Raw genomic sequence first — 17,768 nt, 5'->3', positions numbered from 1 at the left:
GTCATAGTCACAGGTCCTGGGTAGATATATCTTTTGGGGTTCACCTTTCAACCCACACTACATGATGTTCCTAGAAATCTTCCATGGTCATAAAATAGCACAGCCCCTGGCCCTCCCTCCTTGTTCCCTAGCTTTCTTTTCATGGCTGGTCTTAACGTGGCTCCTTGTGTATTCATCTGTCCTTAGCCCTGGGGGGGGGGGGGCAGGCTGCACCCTGGGCCCCAGAACAGGGCCTCAGACACAGCAGGTGGTGCTCAGGATAAAGTTGTTAAATGAATAAAGATCAGAGGATACCAAGTATTTACACAGAGTTGTCATAACAGCTCCTGATGCTACGGTGTTTACACAGAAAATGGGTATAATTGATACTTACTGAAATGGATATTTATGCTTACATGCCACAATTATGTCATAATCTGATGGCAGTGCTTAAGTACCCTGGGTAGGAAGCTGGCATCTTCCAGGAGGAAGTGACTGTTAAGTGAGAAGATGCCCCGGGGAAGCTCCCGGCACAGAAACTGCCATGGAGTAAGGCGTCAGTCAAAGGAGGGTGGTGGGGGGTGGGTCTTAGAGACTCTGTTTCCCACATGGGGTAGCTGGTCTGGGTGACCATTACCCCAGGTCCCTTCAGCTCAGGCTGGGAGACCTTGGTGGCAGGAACGCCAACTTGTCCCACCTCTTGGCCAGAGATGTCTTCTTCACTGAGCGCCCAGGGCAGGGGGCTTCCATCATGGCCCAGGGGTGTCCCTCAAGAGGTAAGTAAATAGAGAGGATCGAGGCCACTATTTTCAGAAGCAGGAAGGTCCCCCACTGCGTGGCAGCGGGGAGGGGGGGGAGTGCCTCTGATGGGTTGGGTGGAGATACTTGTGGGGTTTGAGACTGATAGGCTCCCCTGAGAATAGTGGGATCTCAGAAGGGGATTCTCTACTAAGAGGGGAGGGCGGGCAGCCAACGTAGGAGGAGGGGCTTCGCCAGGATCCAGACGGAGCCTATCCGCCCATTGCTCCCCGCCTCCTTTGTGCACCTTGACCCAGCAATACCGGACGGGGAGGCACAAGAAAGGAGTCCCCTACCTCCAAACATCTCCTGTGTCCCTACATCATCTCACTTCATATTCCAAAGTCCTCACAAAAATAACACCTCTCGGCCTGACCTGTGGTGGCGCAGTGGATAAAGCATCGACCTGGAAATGCTGAGGTTGCCGGTTCGAAACCCTGGGCTTGCCTGGTCAAGGCACATATGGGAGTTGATGCTTCCAGCTCCTCTCCCTTCTCTCTCTCTGTCTCTCCTCTCTCTCTGTCTCTCCCTCTCCTGTCTAAAATGAATAAATAAAAAATAAAGAAAAAATTTAAAAAAAAATAACACCTCTCACGAGGTGACATTGCTACTCCCATTCACCCCGTGAAGAGGGAACCGGAGGCTCAGAGACTGGAATCACCATACCAGGGTCGCCCGGCAATCCCACTGGCTTCCAAACCCTCAGTCTTCCGGCCTCTGCAGCCGCCCGCGGGCCTTCACACGTGCTGTTCCCAAACCGGGGGCACTTCCTTCATCTTCCAAAGTCCGGCTTGGGGCGGGGCGGGGCTGTAAATCCCGGGAATACCCAGTTGGATGTGCCCCGCTGTGCCCCTCTCCTGCCCGCCCAGCCCCGTAGCTGTGTCAGGATTGCCCTCCCGCGGGGCTGAGCTCCTGAGCTCTTTGTCTCTATTCGAGCCCCTGCAGCCCAGCTGCAGTCTGCTCAGTCAGGGCTCAAGACCTAGCCCAAAGGCCACCTCCTCCAGAATGCCTTTCTGGGGCCCCAACCAGAGTGCAGCCTTCCCTTTGTCACAGACTCTGCTGGCCCCCACCCCTGAAAAAAAAAAAACCTACCCCATTACCCATCTTTCTTCGTAGGATCTATTCCTGTTTATTTACTTGTCTACTGTCTGTCCTCCCCAATAGGATGTCAGTCGCCCCACCCCCACCCCATCCCGTCAGGGACCTGGCCCAGAACTGAGCTTGGTACACGGTGGGCACTGGGGGAGGGATGGAGTTAAGACAGTTCTCAGCACCAGCAAAGACCCCAGGGCAGGGAGGGGCACGGGGGTCCATTGGAGCTTTCGGAACATACCTGGACATCCCTTCTTACCCTCCTCAGACTGAGAGCTGGGAGGACTGGCGGCCCTCCTGACCCGACCCTCATACAGGAGCCCAGAGAGGGTGAGTGGGGTGCCCACGCTCACACAGGGGAAGCTGCCTGGCACCTCTTTCCCCACCAGTCCCTCCTCTCTCTCGTGTCTCTCCTCAGTCAAGTCTTCGGCTCTCTCTCTGGAAGCCACGTTCTCCCCCTGAGTTTAACCATCCCACAGACATGTCACAGGGAGGTTTGTGACAGGGAGCCACTGGCTGGGGAGTCCTTCAGACCTGGGTCTGAATCCCACCTCTTGCTTCCCCGCAGAGTGACCTGGGCAAGCTGAATCATTGTCTTTCTTCTTTTCAAAAAAGTTTTCATTGTGGTTAAATACACATAACATACCATTTGCCTTCTTAACCATTTCTAAGTGCGCAGTTCAGTGGTGTTAAATACATTCATAATGTCGTACAACCATCCCCATCACCCACCCCTCTTTCCAAACTGTCCCCATTAACACTGACTGCCCATCCCCCCCCCCAACCCCTGGCAATCACAGTTCTGGTTTCGGTTGCTGAGTCGGACTACTCTAGATACCTCGTGTAAGTGAAACCATGCAATGGTTGTTCTTTTCTTTTTTTTCTGTTTCAGAGAGGAGAGAGTGAGAAAGAAAGGGGGGAGGAGCAGGAAGCATCAACTCCCATATGTGCCTTGACCAGACAAGTGCAGGGTTTTGAACCTGCAACCTCAGCGTTCCAGGTCGACGCTTTATCCACTACGCCACCACAGGTCAGGCCTTTTTTTTTTTTTTTTTTAAGATTTTATTTATTGAATTTACAGAGAGAGGAGTGGGGAGGCAGCGAGGAGTATTGGCTCATAGTTGCTTCACTTTAGTCGTTCATTGCTTGCTTGTTGCCTCTTGTATGTGCCTTGACCAGGCAAGCCCAGGGTTTTGAACCGGCGACCTCAGTGTTCCAGGTAGACGCTCTATCTACTGCGCCATCACAGGCCAGGCTGCAATGGTTGTCCTTTCGTGACTGGCTCGTTTCATTCAGCATTATGTCCTCATGGTGTAGCAGGTGTCAGAATCTAATTCCTGGTCCTGGCTGGGTAGCTCAGCTGCTTAGAGCGCCGTCCCAACAGGTAGAGGTTTTGGGTTCCATCCCCAGTCAGGGCGCATACAAGGAACAACCAATGTTGGCATGAATAAGTGGACCAAGAAGTCAATGTCCACCCCTCTCCTGGCTCTTTCCCTTCTTCTCTCTCCTAAAATCAATTAAAAGGAAAAAGAACGTCATTCCTTTTCAGGGCCAAGTCACATTCCATCGTATGGATAGACCCCATTTTGCTTACTGGTCCCTCCCCGCACTGGTGAACGTGTGAGTAGCTTCCACCTCGTGGCTCTGTGAGTCCGTGCTTCTGTGACGGCTCACTTCTTTTTCAGCCTCATTCCTCGTTTCTCAGTGACGTCCCTGTCCTCACAGTTGAAACAAATGAGTCTGCCTCGCACACGCTCGACAAGCCCCAGAGGCCCCTTGAGCAGGGGGAGAAGAGCCAGCATATTTGCTCAGAGCTCACGGTGTGCCAGGGGCTCCTCTGAGGACTTCAGGTGCACGTGGGCATCGAATCCGCGTGGCCCTGTGAGGTGGGCGCCGGTGCTGTGCAAGCCCACGGGAGCAGAAAGAAACGGACCTGACCCAGGGTCAGAGTCAGGGAGTGGCCGAGCTGGGACCGGAACTTGAGGCTGGTACCAAGCTCGGCACCCTCAGCCACTTATTGTCTCTCAGGACTGGGCTTCTCCCACTCACGGTCTCACGTACAGCGTGTTTGGGAATTCACAGGGACTGTTCTCACGAGCTCCCCGCCGCTGAGCTCCTGGCTTGTCCTGAGCATTCCTGGGGTGGGGAGTGGGCCACAGAAGGGGTCAGTTCCCATTGCCCTGGTAAGAAGATGGAGAAAGGTGCTAGAAAGCTCTGCGGCCCATCTAGTTGGCCAAAAGGTGCCCAGCTGTTACCGAAAAGTAATGTTCCCGCAACCCACCCTTTAAAAAACAGAACAAAACAGCCATGACAAAACCCATTCAGAATCATGTAAAAGCTCCTGTTTTATACATCTTTTTTTTTGGAGAAAAAAAAAATGCTAAGGGTATATACACACCAATGCCCCAAACATCAAAATTCATCGCATAACTTGCCTCCGTGATCAAATGGAGGGCTGGCTAGCCATACACCACAAAAGCCTCGCGGGAGGGAGAAATCGCCGTCAAGTCACCACACCCTCCCTGCTTTGAGGGAAAATCCGACACCCTCCGGTTTGTGGCTGGATTTATGGCATCTGGGGACTGTTGGAATTTCTGCCTCGAGACCATCTGGCCTCCTAACCCGCGTGGCTGGCACGGGGCCTGCAACTGGTCTTGGTTTTGAGGCGAAGGTGCTGGCAGACCCTCAGAGGAGCCCCCTCCCGGGCCACCCAAATGTCAGCCACTTCCCAGGCAGCCCCAGCACCACCGGCCAGAACAAGTGTCAGCTGCACCCGGCTGGGAGGCGTCAGCTGGTCCTTTGCATCCAGGAAACGAACAAACAAACACACACCCATGCACACGTACATGCGCGCGCGTACACACACACACACACACCACACACACACACACACACACTCGCTTCTTTTGCCCTTAGGAAGGCTGGCAGCTCAGGGAGGCGGCAAACATTTAGTTATTGTAACTCTTTTCTGTGAAGAAGACGACAAAGGCTAGAACTGCTCCTTCCCTGTCAACAGCCCTTACTTCCTGAGAAATCCTGGGAGCCTCTCACCTGTTCAGTGATGCCTGCAAGCCCCTCACTCCCTCTGCCAGGGGAGGAAACAGAGGCTCCGAAAGACCCACAGGGCCTCCCAAGGCTGCCGGACAAGGATGCTACAGAGGCAGGATTTGAACCCAGCACCCGGGGAGGCCCCACCTGTACACCTTTTTTTCCAGCCTGAGTGTGACTTCAGTTCTCCACCTGGCTTCTTGCCTCAATTGTCCCGGCTTCAGAGAGCCTCTGAGGGGCAGTGGGCGACGCCTTGCCCTGGGGTGGGGGTGGGAGCTCGGAGGAGGTAATTCAGGGTGAAAGATCAGCAAAACCCAATCTCTGTTACAGGCTGACCTGCCAAGACCCCCCTCGAAAAGGGGAGGCAATGCTGACCGGAGTTGGGGGTACACGGTGAAGAATAGTTTGGGGTTCCTAGGATGGGGCCCCCAGAAGCAGAACTTGGGGCAAGGTTTCAATGCAAACGGTTTATTACGCAGGTGAGGTCAGCAGAATATCAGCCCCCAAAGACGTACTGCTCCCCCAAGCCTGTCAGTCTGTTACATTGCAGCCGGAAGGGGCTTTGCAGGTGTGATTAAGGTTACGGGCCTCGAGATGGGGAGATTATCTTTGATTATCTGGCCAATAATCTAATAAAGAGAATCCTTACAAGCAGAAAAGGAAGGCAGAAGATGGGGTCAGAGGCACGATGACAGGAGAAGGACTTGACCTGCTGGCTTTGAGGGTGGGGGAGGGGATCAGAGGGCCGCCGAGTGCTGGGGACCTGGAAGAGGGGAGGGCGTGGCTTCTCCCCAAGAGCCGCGGGAGAGGAACGCAGCCCCGCCCACGCCTGGACTTAGCCTGGAGACACCTGAACGTCAGGCTTCCGACCTGGAGACCTGTAGGAGAAGAAACGTGTGCTGTGTAAGCTGTTAAATTTTAGGTCATCAGTTACAGCAGAGACAGGAAACTTACACAACAGGTGACCCTAGGAAACCCGGCAGGGGAGTGACAGCAGTCCAGGCGAATCCTCAAACCAGCCATGGGGGGCAGGGGGCGGGGGGAGGGCGGTCAGCACTCCAGAAGTCAGTCCACACGCCCCAGAGTTACCCCACCACAGGGCCCGGGGCTCCTGGCGTAGTGGGGAGAGGTGGGAGGGGGATCTGGTTCCAGTAGCCAGAGAGAACCCTCGGGAAGACTTGCAGGTGCTGGATGGAGCCTAGAGGTCAGGTCAAAGGCGCCTCCTTGCATCCGTGGCAGGAACGCGCCAGGACCAGATGGTGGACTCTGGGCCTTGGTGTGATGGCCTCATTCGGTTGGAATATCCAGTCTCTCTAAAATGCTGACCTGATTTGTCACCTCCTGCTCTGCCACCTTTCTTAGCTCCCCATTGGCCAACAGTCCTGTCCAGTCTCCCCTGCGGGGTGGGGCCTGCCTGCTTCCCTGGCGGACCCTGCATCCTGCCCCAACAGGCACCCCACCCTTCAGAGGCATCCAGCTCCTTGCCCACTCTGATGGCCCCCTATCAGTCACATGGAGCCTTTGCAAATGCTGTTCCCACTGCCTGGAACCCTCTTCCTCTCTCCCTCCCCCTCTTAACGACTGTATTCTCTCGTGGGACCTCTTTCTCCTCCCAGTGGGGCTGCTGGGCCTGACTCATCTCTGCCTCCTGGGCGCCAGGCCCCAGGCCCAACACACAGGACAGGCTCCGGGAGGTCGGGAGGACGGGAGGACGGACGAGGCTCTGCAGACCCCGAGTCATGGGAAAGGCACGCCTGCTGCCCGCAGCCCAGCGGGCGTCTGCTCTGCTGGGCTATTTTTATTTCTTCCCCTTGCAGAGCTGAGGCCTGGGGGCAGGTTCTCAAACCAAGCCCGGGAGACCTGCCAGACAGAGAAGACACTTGTCCCTGCTGCCCCAGCAAGAAGCCAGCCACCAGCCACCACGAAGGGTCCCGGGGGTAGGAGGGTGCTCCTCCCCTGCAGCACCAGACCCACGACTTCAGCTGCTGCCTGGGGAGGGCCCCCTAAAATGCAGCTGGGATGGGGCCCAGCTTAGCCTCATTCTCAAGGTGTGGTGTGACCTTAAGCAAGTCACATGACCTGTCTAGCAAATGGGTGGGTGGGGGGGCCGACTCTCTCTTGCAGGTCATTCTGAGGATCAAAGGATAAATCCATAGGTCTAATTCGAATGTCATTTGCAATAGGTCAAGCAGTCCTGTGATCTAAAACTCAGCCCTGGCCGGTTGGCTCAGCGGTAGAGCGTCAGCCTAGCGTGTGGAGGACCCGGGTTCGATTCCCGGCCAGGGCACACAGGAGAAGCGCCCATTTGCTTCTCCACCCCTCTGCCGCACCTTCCTCTCTGTCTCTCTCTTCCCCTCCCACAGCCAAGGCTCCATTGGAGCAAAGATGGCCCGGGCGCTGGGGATGGCTCTGTGGCCTCTGCCTCAGGCGCTAGAGTGGCTCTGGTCGCAACATGGCGACGCCCAGGATGGGCAGAGCATCGCCCCCTGGTGGGCAGAGCGTCGCCCCTGGTGGGCGTGCCGGGTGGATCCCGGTCGGGCGCATGCGGGAGTCTGTCTGACTGTCTCTCCGTTTCCAAGCTTCAGAAAAATGAAAAAAGAAAAAAATAATAAAACAAAAAAATAAAAATAAAACTCAAATACAGAAAGGGCCATTTGGGCAGTGCCAGTCTGGCCCTCCTGACCAGGCTGCTGGCCAGGTGTCCTCTCTGAAGGCTGTTTTCTCTGTCCCCTCTTTTCTTCCCTCCTTCCCTTTCTCCTTCTCTCTCTCTTTCCTCTCTCTCTCTAAATATATTTACTTATTTATACATATGTAAGCATGTATGGATGGAGAGGTTGTTAGAAGAATGTATATTTGTATTTCTATTTATAAACACACACATCGCCACCATGAAGCACCTACTCTCTGTCCCATGCTTTATTATTACCTAGGAGGTGCTCATCAGCGGTAGCTTCTACTCCGCACCCGCCCTCAGCATCAGCGTCATCGTTTCTGGCTCTAAATACTAGTCACTGAAGGGGCAGCTACCAGGCGCTGTGCTAGTTTCCCTGCAAATATCACCCTCGTGGCCTGGATGCGGAGACTGGGGCTCAGGGAGGCTGGGTGACTCGGCAAGACCACAGAGCTGGCTGGAGGCGGAGCCAGGAGTCATGCCCCAGGCTTTGGACCCCAGAGCCTATGCTGGGAGCCGCTCAGCTCTATTCTTTCTCTTTTTTTATGTTTTTTGTTTGTTTGTTTGGTTTTTTAAAATTTTATTTATTTATATTTTTTACAGAGAGTGAGTCAGAGAGAGGGATAGACAGGGACAGACAGACAGGAACGGAGAGAGATGAGAAGCATCAATCATTAGTTTTTCGTTGCAACACCTTAGTTGTTCATTGATTGCTTTCTCATATGTGCCTTGACCGCGGGCCTTCAGCAGACTGAGTAACCCCTTGCTAGAACCAGCGACCTTGGGTCCAAGCTGGTGGGCTTTTGCTCAAACCAGATGAGCCCGTGCTCAAGCTGGTGACCTCTGGGTCTCGAACCTGGGTCCTCTGCATCCCAGTTCGATGCTCTATCCACTGTGCCACCGCCTGGTCAGGCCCCGCTCAGCTCTATTCTGCGGCCACTGTGATCACCGACCCTGAGGAAGGGCCGCTTCTCCACACTTGCCCCCAGCACCTTCCCCAGGTCCCGGGCGTGACCGGCTCACCCAGGCTGTCCCTGTGGAGCCCCCCCCCCCCCCGCATCCTTTGGACAAGCAAAAGGGAGGAGTGTGTCCACCCAGCTTCCCACACATCCAATGGGGCCCCACCTCCCCCCTGGAGTCACCGGTGTCAGACTGTCAAGTGTCACCCCCTGTCTAGGTAGGGCAGGACCTTGCTCTAGGTCACACAGCGAAAGAGAACCTAAGACCGGCTCTGCCCCACCCTTCCCTGTCACAGGGGAAGTGTTTAATCAACGCCAGTCTAGGAAAGGTGTCGCACCCATCCCTGTTAGGGCACCCCAAAACATCCCTGGGATTCTGGTTAGATCTGGGCCACCCTCATTAAACCCTGGGCTCCTGGAAGGCAGGGCCACCCATGGCTTTGTCATCTCTATGGTCCTGTCCCCACCACGCCCGCTCCGGGGCTCGTGGGATGGGCTGGGAACAAGGCTGGAGGCATGCATGACAGAATTCTTCAACTCCTCCGACACAAGGTTATTACTGAGCTGAGTCCAGACTCAGAAACGAAGGACTCTTGGCGTGTTTAGATTCAGTGACACGCGCTTCCTCAGGATTGCGAGGCCCCGGACTTAGAATCAGGAGACCTCTTTGAATTCAAGTAGTCCCACTTACCGGCGATGTGGTGCTGGGCAAGTTGCCTAGTCTCGCTGAGCCTCAGTTTCCTCACCTGTCAGATGGAAGTAATAAAACCCACTGTATGGGCCACAGGGAGGACACGATCAGACCATACAGCTGACAGCATCCGGCAGGTAAGGATAAAATCATGTTCATCACTACAAACTGAACACACATCAGGCCCCACTTCTGTTCAGACGGTGTGCTGGGCTCCTGATGTCCTGTCAGCAGGGGACAGGGTCATGCATACACCATGGCAGTTTGCCCTGAGTTTTCAGACGTTTTGTGTCGCTTAGTCACCCGACATTCTGCACCCTCGCCGATCTGGCCACCATCAGCTGTCCCCCCACTGGAAGGCCACTGGAAGGACAGCAGGAGCTGGTCTCTTCTGTTTACCCCTCGGTCCCCCGCACCCGGAACCAGCCAGCCCAGCACACGGTAGCTGGGCGTTAAGGATCTGTTGAATGAAGGCTCAGTTCAGTCACTTTTCCGTTTTACAGGTGAGGAGACCGGCGCAGACAGGCAGGAGGGGCTTGGTCCCGGAGGCACGCCCACCTTCCTCCCGCAGAGTTCCACTTGAGAGCTGCCGGGAGTGGAGGGGCTCAGAGCGCAGGCCCTGGAGCCAGACTGCCTGGGCGCAAGGCCTGGCTCTGCCACTCACTGGCTGTGTGACCTAAGACAAGTCCCTTGAGCTCTCTGGTCCTCAGTTTCCTGTCTGTGAAACGGAGGCGGGGATAGCAGCTGTGAGAGTAAAATGAATGTTGCCCGATAAAGTGATTAATGAGAACCGTGCAGGGCAGAGAGGCGAGCACAGGCCATGTCAGCTATTGGCAACATCATCTGTGACACCAAGAACAGCCAGGTCCAGAAAGAGGTGGCCAGCCACCATCACCCTGCTACACCTCACACAGCCCCACCAGCTGCGCTAGGGGACTGGCCGCGCGTGGGGAGTGAGCCACGCCCAGTCATGGTCTCCCCAGGCAGGCGGCTGGGGTGTTGGTGTGCTCCCTCCAGGGCAGGGGGCCAGGTCTGGGGACGGTGATCAGCACCACACTCAACTCCTGGAAATGGGCACGCCCCCGTTGGCTCCTGTTGGTCCATGTTGGCTATAGCTGCGAGGTCCGGGTTGGGTAGCCCGCAGAGCAGGGCTGCCAGCCTGGCAGGGAGCCGGGGATGGGAGCGTGCCAAGAGGGCGGGGCGCCCCACTGCTGGAAGCACACCTCTGCCCCCGCCAGGCCCGTGCATGGCCCCATCCTGTTACAGGCAGGAGCTCCAGAGGGCCCCCCACCCTGCTCTGGAGGACCGACTTCCTCGGCCAGACTCCCATGGATCCCACGGCAGTTCCCAGATGCCAGGGTGTAGATTTTTAGAATGAGCCACAAGTCTGTTCAGCAGATAAGAATCATCAGGTCCGTGGTCCCCCTCTCCCAGAACAGAATGGGGGGGGGGGTTGGGACACGCTGTTGCAAAGACTTTGTGTGATAGGTTTCAAAGAACGAGGGTTTTGGTGCCAGATGGACCCGTCTCTGCTTCTTTCCTGCTCTGCGGCCTCCCCCTGGCCCCAGCCTCCTCCTCTGGACAATGGGCATGATGACAAGCCCTCCCCACACAGCCGTGCTAAGTGAGAAAGAGCACGCAAAGCCCTTCCTCCCTGGCCGATCCCCTTTCCAGCCAGAAAGACAGCAGAGCCGTGCCTGTCCGGGAGTCCCGGTGGGTGGGCGCGCCCTCTCTTTGCTGCGGGTGCCTGACGCTGCCATTACTCATCACGAGGAGAGAATGTACCAGGAAGCCAAGTCCCGTCAGAATCTGCACGGCTGGCTGGGCTCTGGTCTTTACCTGATTCTGATTCGATGCCCACTGGGTCATCGGCGCTGTGTGACCCTCCCCGCTGCTGCAGGGCCCGGGCTTGATGCACAGCTCACGGCTGACGGGGGACAGACCGAGGCACCGTCCCTGTGCACCGTGGAGCAGAGCTGCCGTGGGGGTTAGTATCAAACAGGTGGCCCGGGTGTCAGAGCTAAATTGGAGTCCTGACTCCGCTGTGTGACTCTGGGATAGGCTGCTGGGTCTCCTCGGGCCTGCTTCCTCTTTCGGAGGGTGGCATAACTCATCGCCCTGGAAAAGGCACGTCAGTGTCAGCAATGAGCTTGGCACAGGAAGCACCGCTTCCTCCCATCTCTGGGGAGGCGGGGCCCTTTCTCACCTGGCCGCCAGCTGCCAGGACCCCTGAGTCACTGCGGACAGAAGACTGTGTGAGGGGACCCTGGGCGGTGACCGAGCTCCCAGAGAGACAGGTGCTGCTTGGGGGGGGGTGCCTCTCCCCTGCCAGCTGAGAGAAGTGAACCTGGGGGAGACACTCACTGCACCAATGAGCCCCTCTGTCGCCGGGGAGGGTCCTGCAGAAGGGAGGGCTCCCTGGGCCTCTTTGAGGCGGGCGCCATGGAGGAGAGAGAGACCAGACGAGCTGTGGGCCACAACAGGAGAAACCTCTGATGGGCCCAGGATCCTTTCAGAGAAGGGGGCCAAGGGTGGGGACTGTGACCATTAGTGCCCTGAACCTCGGACTCTGCCCACATGTGCTCCTTGTTGGCTCTGCCGGTGTCCCTTTAAAACAGGAAGGGTGGGTGTCCTTGATCCCAGGGGAAGACGTGGGCAGTGGCTGGCTAAGGAGGAAAGGAAAGGGGCCCAGCCCTGAGCCAACGGGAGGAAAGGGTGGCCCAGAATGCCAGCGGGGTCCTGAGAGGTGCTTCCCAGGGCCGTGCACGGTCCCGGAGTGACCGTGGTCTCACAGTTGTCCTCGCCGTCCCTGTCCCTGTGAGGTCCTTCCCCTGCAGATGGAAGCGGTGGGAGGGCTCTGGGAGACGGGGCTGGAGGACCCTGAGGCAGGGCCCCTCGACCCAGGAGCTGCGGGCTGCACCTCAGAGCCAGACGGGTGTGAATCTGCCGCAGATAATGTGCGCTTTAGAAAGCTAACACCAGAAACAAATGTTCTAAAGATCGACATGGCCCAGGTAGGTGACAAGAGGGAAGGCCAGTCTTGAGTAGAGACCTCTTTTTTCTTTTAGGTGAGAGGAGGGGAGATGGAGAGACAGACTCCTGCATGCACCCTGACTGGCATCCACCCAGCAAGCCCGTCTGGGGCTGATGCTCAAACATCCACCCGGCAAGCCCGTCTGGGGCTGAGGCTCAAATACCGAGCTGTTTCTGTTAGACCTGAGGTTGACAGGCTCGGACCAACCGAGCTGTCCTCAGCGCCCGGCTCAGGGCTCGGACCCATCAGCTGTGGGAGGGGAAGAGGGAGAGAAAGGGGAGAGGGAGGGGGTCGTTTCTCCTGTGTGCCCTGACCTGGAATCAAACCCGGACGTCCATACGCCACCACCGAGCTGACGCTGTGTCCACTTAACCACCGGCCAGGGTCAAGTAGAGACCCTTTTAGAGTCCTCAGGGGCCTCTCTCGGCTGTCATCAGCCCCTCATCCCCACTCATGGACAAGGATGGTGCCGTGCAGAGGGGAGTGGGAGGAGGGGACCCGAAACAGCCACTGCATGTCCCTGGATTGCAGGCACTGAGCACAGACAGCTCCGGGCTTGCAGCGCCCCGGAGGGTAAGGTGGACGCAGAGGTCTAAGTGCCGAGTTTGCCAGGCACGGGCCCTCCGTCACCACTGCCCCAGTCAAGACCTAGAACATTTCCGTCACCCAACTGACTCCGAGGCCCTCACACCCCTTTCCCAGCGACTCCCCGCCCCCGCCCAAAGCGCTCCCTGACCTGCCTCCTGTCCCTGCGGGTGTCTTTCTGCCTGTTTTTGAACTTCGGGTGTGTGCTCTCCCGCTGGCTCTTTTGTTGTTGTTGTTGTTGCTTCCGCTGTGAAGCAGGGTGGGATGGGGTGCACAGGAGGGAGGACCAGGGGTGCACACGAGGGTGGGACGGGGTGCACACGAGGGAGGGCCGGGGCCGGGCGCTACCGGCTAGGGAACAACGTTTTCTGAACCTAGTGTCCTGGGGCCAGCGGCCACCAGCACGGTGTGCGTGTCCACACCACACCCTCTCCCTCCCCGCTGCGCAGCACGCTGACCCCTCTCCTTCCGGGAAGCCCTCTCTGACCCAACCCGCCTGCCGCCGGACGCTCCCCTCGCCCAGAAACTTCCTTCCTGGCCCTCTGCACAACTGCGCGGAATCACTGGTCACCTTGTTTTTTCTTCAGCACCTGTGTCCCCCCCACCTGAGCCCAGCCCCCAGGACAACGCCCCATTGTGCTGTGGGCACGTCATATTCCCAGGTGTCGCTTGTCCCAGCATTCTCAGGGTTCAGTGAAGGCTTGTTGAACAACTGATTGCAGGATTGTGTGTGTGTGTGCGCGTGTGTGTGTGGTGTGTGGTGTGTGTCTTTAGAAGGACTGTGCGAGTGGGAGAGAGAAAACGGGAGTGTGGGTCAAGGAGCCCAGAATGACTAGCTCAGGGCTGGCCCTGCTGGGAGGGGGGGCTGGGGGACGGCACCCCCAGGTGAGCTTCACTGAGCCTGGCACGGACCCACATGCTTTGCCCTCTAAATCCTTGCCAGCACCCCGTGAGGAAGGAACCTCCATCACCTCATTTTAGAGATGAGGAAGGAGGCCTGGAGAGGTCCTGCCGCTGAACCCGGGCCACACCGGCCCGCGTCCTCCACACGTCTTGGCTGAAGCAGTCACAAGCCCAGCCGGGGCAAAGAAGCAGGGACACAGACCCCAGCGCTCAATGCAAGAAGTAGCAGAAAATGTGGGGGCCATGTTTTAAAATCATTACCATACATAATTAGACTAAGGGAAAAAAAACATCTAAACTGTATGATGTGCTTATCCGAGCCAGATGTGGTGCTAAATCGCTTTATCCAGCTAGTACACTATGAAATAAATGTTATATGAAGTAAATAAATGTAACAGTGAGAGCATGCAGGTGAAAGTCCCAGGGGTTGTGCCTCTTCCCCTGGATGTGCTGGTCACAGGGATTGTGGCTAGTGGTCAGGGAGCCCTCTGGCACCCACCCCTCCCCACCAGCCCAGGCCCCCGTTGCTGGTTGGCTGCTGGCCATTTCCACCGTCCCTCCAGGGCTTTGAGTCTCTCTATTCTGTGGGGAGGAGCTGCCCAGCTTTATGTCACTCGGAGCCCTCTGGCCTCCTCTCCTCGCTGACCCCCCTGCCAGCCCTCCTGCACAGCCCCCAGAAACCTCTCCAGGGTCCCCGGCAACCCTGCGGTGGGAAAACAGATGAGCTGCCCAGATGTGAGACTCGTCCACCCTTAACACTGGGAGGTGGGAGGGAGGACTGCATGGTGAGAGGTCAGGGCCACATGGGGACATGAAGTAACCACTGGGATTGGGGACAGAGCTGCCTTTGTCCTTGACCTTCCAGGGGATGCCTCTCTTCCGGAGCTGGTGATACGGGGTTCCCTTGGAGGCAGGCTGGGGTGGACAGTCTCCCTGCTCCGACCGGGTGCCTGTGGCCTGTGTGTGTGTGTGTGTGTGTGTGAGAGAGAGAGAGAGAGAGAGTCTGGGGGTGGGGCAGTGGGCGAGTAAGAACCAAACCACGTGTAGGCCTGACCTGTGGTGGCGCAGTGGATAAAGCATTGACCTGGAATGCTGAGGTTGCCGGTTCAAAACCCTGGGCTTGCCTGGTCAAGGCACATATGGGAGTTGAAGCTTCCTGCTCCTCCCCCCTTCTCTCTCTCTCTCTCTCTCTCTCTCAATCTCTCTCTCTCTCTCCTCTAAAATGAATAAATAAATAAAAATTTTTTTAAAAAGTTAAAAAAAAAAAGAACCACGTGTAGGTTATATAACCTGCTAATCTAACAGGACCCCAGACAGTGTAGCAACAGGATAGAGCTGTTGTCATCTGGCCATGTCTTGAGAGGGATGTGGATGACAATTGTGAAACTCCGCCTCGGGACACGGAGCATCCTGTAGTCCACTGTTCTTGTTTCACAGATGAGGAAACTGAGGTCCAGAGACAGAAAGGCCTTTTCCAAGGTCACACACACACACGTGCACACACAGATCCTTCTCTGGTTCTCAGTTGTCACATCTGCAGAGTGGTTCACCTGAGCTGGGCCTCAGGCTCTGAATCTTTCCAGAGGGTGGCAGCGGCTCTCTGCCCGGGGGGACGGGGGGAGGCGGGACTCTTCTGTAACCAGAAAAGCCTGCACCCACCTACCAGAGGCTGACGTCTCAATTTTGAAGCGTCACATAAGATAGCAGAGGAGGAGGACATAACCGCCCTTATTTTTGTGGCTTTCCTGGTCGGCTCTGCTGGGAACACGTTCTGATCTTCCCCATGCCCGGGGCGTCATGAGCTGCCAGTGGGGGCCCGAGCAACCTTTTCTCCAGCACCCAAAGGCCATGGCAGCTGCAGGAGTGCTGGGGGGGGGGCACACGGACAATTCCCAGGTGGCCTCTTCTGGACATTCATGGTGAGTGGGCGGGAGCTTCCTTCCTGCAGCCCGAGGGGTGGCCTGTCCTACAGAAGTCAGGGTGCAGCGGGGGCGGGAGTCAGAGCCCAGAGACCTGGGCCTCACCTTGCACAACCACTTCCTCTGTCACCTCGGACAGCTGGCTGAACCTCTCCGGGCTTTATTCCTTCACTCAGCAGTGCCCAGCCCCGTGCCAGCCGGTGCACAAGGCTGAGTGACTGAGCAGGGGACTCACGGATGAGTCACCAGGTCCTCCCTCCAGACGCTCCCAGGTTCAAGGGAGAGGCAGCCAAGGAAACAGACAGGGATAGGCAGTGGGATCCCTCTGTAGCCGCGAGGGGCAGTGAGCCTGGGCATTGGGAGGACTGCCTGGAGGAGGCAAAGTCTGGGCCACCATGTTTCTGTTCTGTTCATTGAAAGGATCAAAGCAACTAACATTTTGTTTTTCAGAGTATAATTTTATTTAGTTAGTTTTTCTTTTTCTTTTCTTTTTTTGCCACTGATTTGAGAGAGAGAGAGAAGAACAAGGGGGGGAGGAGAAGAGAGGGAAAGAGAAGAACGAGGGGGGGAGGAGAAGAGAGAGAGAGAGAGAGAAGTATTAGCTCATTGCTCCACTTAGTTGTTCCATTTAGCTGTGCACTCATTGGTTGCCTCTTGTACATGGCCTGACTGGGGATGGGACCCGTGACCGTGGTGTGCTGGGACGACGCTCTTCCCACTGAACCACCCTGCCAGGGACAAATATCATTTCATTTTAAACTATTTGATTATAAAAATAATACGTGTGCCTGGTGAAAATGTTCAAGCAAGCAGAATAGCACTGAGTGAAACGTCTTTTTTCTCGCTTATTTCCGGAAGGAACCACTGTGCCCGGTTTCTCGTATAGCCTTCCAGAGGGGCTCTCTGTGCGTGGAAACCGAAGTGGGGAAAAAAAAGTTAAAAGCCCAAATAAATAATAATAATAATAGCTCCCGCTTATTGAGTGTTTCCTAGGTGCCAGGCTCACCGACTGTGCTCACTCTTGTCACTTACAAGTATCTCCTGGACACACCCCTACGTCCGAATCCACTTTCCGAGGGACCGCAGGAGAAGCCCGGAGTGTCGCGGAAGCAGCAGGTAACCGTCAGAGTCGGCCTGGCTCCTGGGGAAACCTCCCGGGGGGCTGAGTTCCCGTTACCTTTGGTTTTCAGATGGGGAAACTGAGGCTCAGGAAAGCAAAGTGACGTTCTGAGGCTGCAAGGTGACCAGAGGCAGTTCCCCTCCATGATGAACCCACGTGGGGTGCCGGACCCTGCGGGGTGCCACCGCCCTGCTCCCGGGAAGACACGGCAGGATTAAATACAGCCCAGGCAGGCAGGAGGCGGGTGTCGAAAGCACAGGCTTCACCCCAGAGTGTGGGCCAGAGGGCAGCACCGCCCTCTGCCCCGCTGGGCTCCAAGAACAACCACACTGACCAGTCTCTCTGGATCCAGGCCGGTGGCCCTTGCTGCCACCCACCCAGGTGCCCACACAGGGTGAGGCTCTGTCCCCAAATGTGTCACTCAGCAACTTTGGTCTCGTGACTCTGCTCCTGAAAATCAGGGTCATGGTGATGAGCCCGTCACCATGATAAAGGGCTCTGCCCTGTGGCCTGTGGGTTGGCCCAACCTGAGAACCATCTCTGCTACTTCAACTGTCCCTGGCTCGTGAGCCTGAGCCTGCACGCATCACTGGCTTTGATTTCTTCTTCTCCAAAAATTGAGGTGGAATTCACATAACACCAAATCAGCTATTTTAAAGTGTACCATTCAGTGGCATTGAGCACATTTGCACGTTTACAATGTTGTACAATCACCACCCCTCTCTAGTTCCAAAATATTTTCATCACCCTCAAAGGAGACCCTTTACCCATTAAGCCATTACTCTCATCTTCCCTCCCCCAGCCCCTGGCAACCACTTACTGCCTCTCTGTCCCTGTGGATTTACCTGTCCTGGACGTTTCATGGAAATGGTATCATACAGTATGTGGCTTTTTGTGATTGGCTTTATTTTTAATCAAATGAGATGCAAGGAGGTAGAGAGACAGACTCTCACATGCACCCTGACTGGG

The 17,768-nt window shown here is 56.3% G+C and overlaps 1 long non-coding RNA gene across 1 annotated transcript; it reads right to left on the bottom strand.

Moving 5' to 3' along the window:
- Nucleotides 1-2,989: 2,989 nt before the first annotated feature.
- LOC136306782 (uncharacterized) lies at nt 2,990-6,157 on the bottom strand. The gene is made up of 3 exons (XR_010725679.1): nt 5,872-6,157; nt 5,681-5,795; nt 2,990-4,049 (listed from the first exon to the last, which is right to left on the bottom strand). It is a non-coding gene; the product is annotated as an uncharacterized lncRNA (long non-coding RNA).
- Between the last annotated feature and the right edge of the window lie 11,611 nt (nt 6,158-17,768).

The sequence above is a fragment of the Saccopteryx bilineata genome, chromosome 5 (genome assembly GCF_036850765.1).
Source record: "Saccopteryx bilineata isolate mSacBil1 chromosome 5, mSacBil1_pri_phased_curated, whole genome shotgun sequence".
NCBI lineage: Eukaryota > Metazoa > Chordata > Mammalia > Chiroptera > Emballonuridae > Saccopteryx > Saccopteryx bilineata.
Note: the sequence above shows the minus strand (reverse complement) of the source record. Positions and strands in the feature narration are given on the sequence as shown.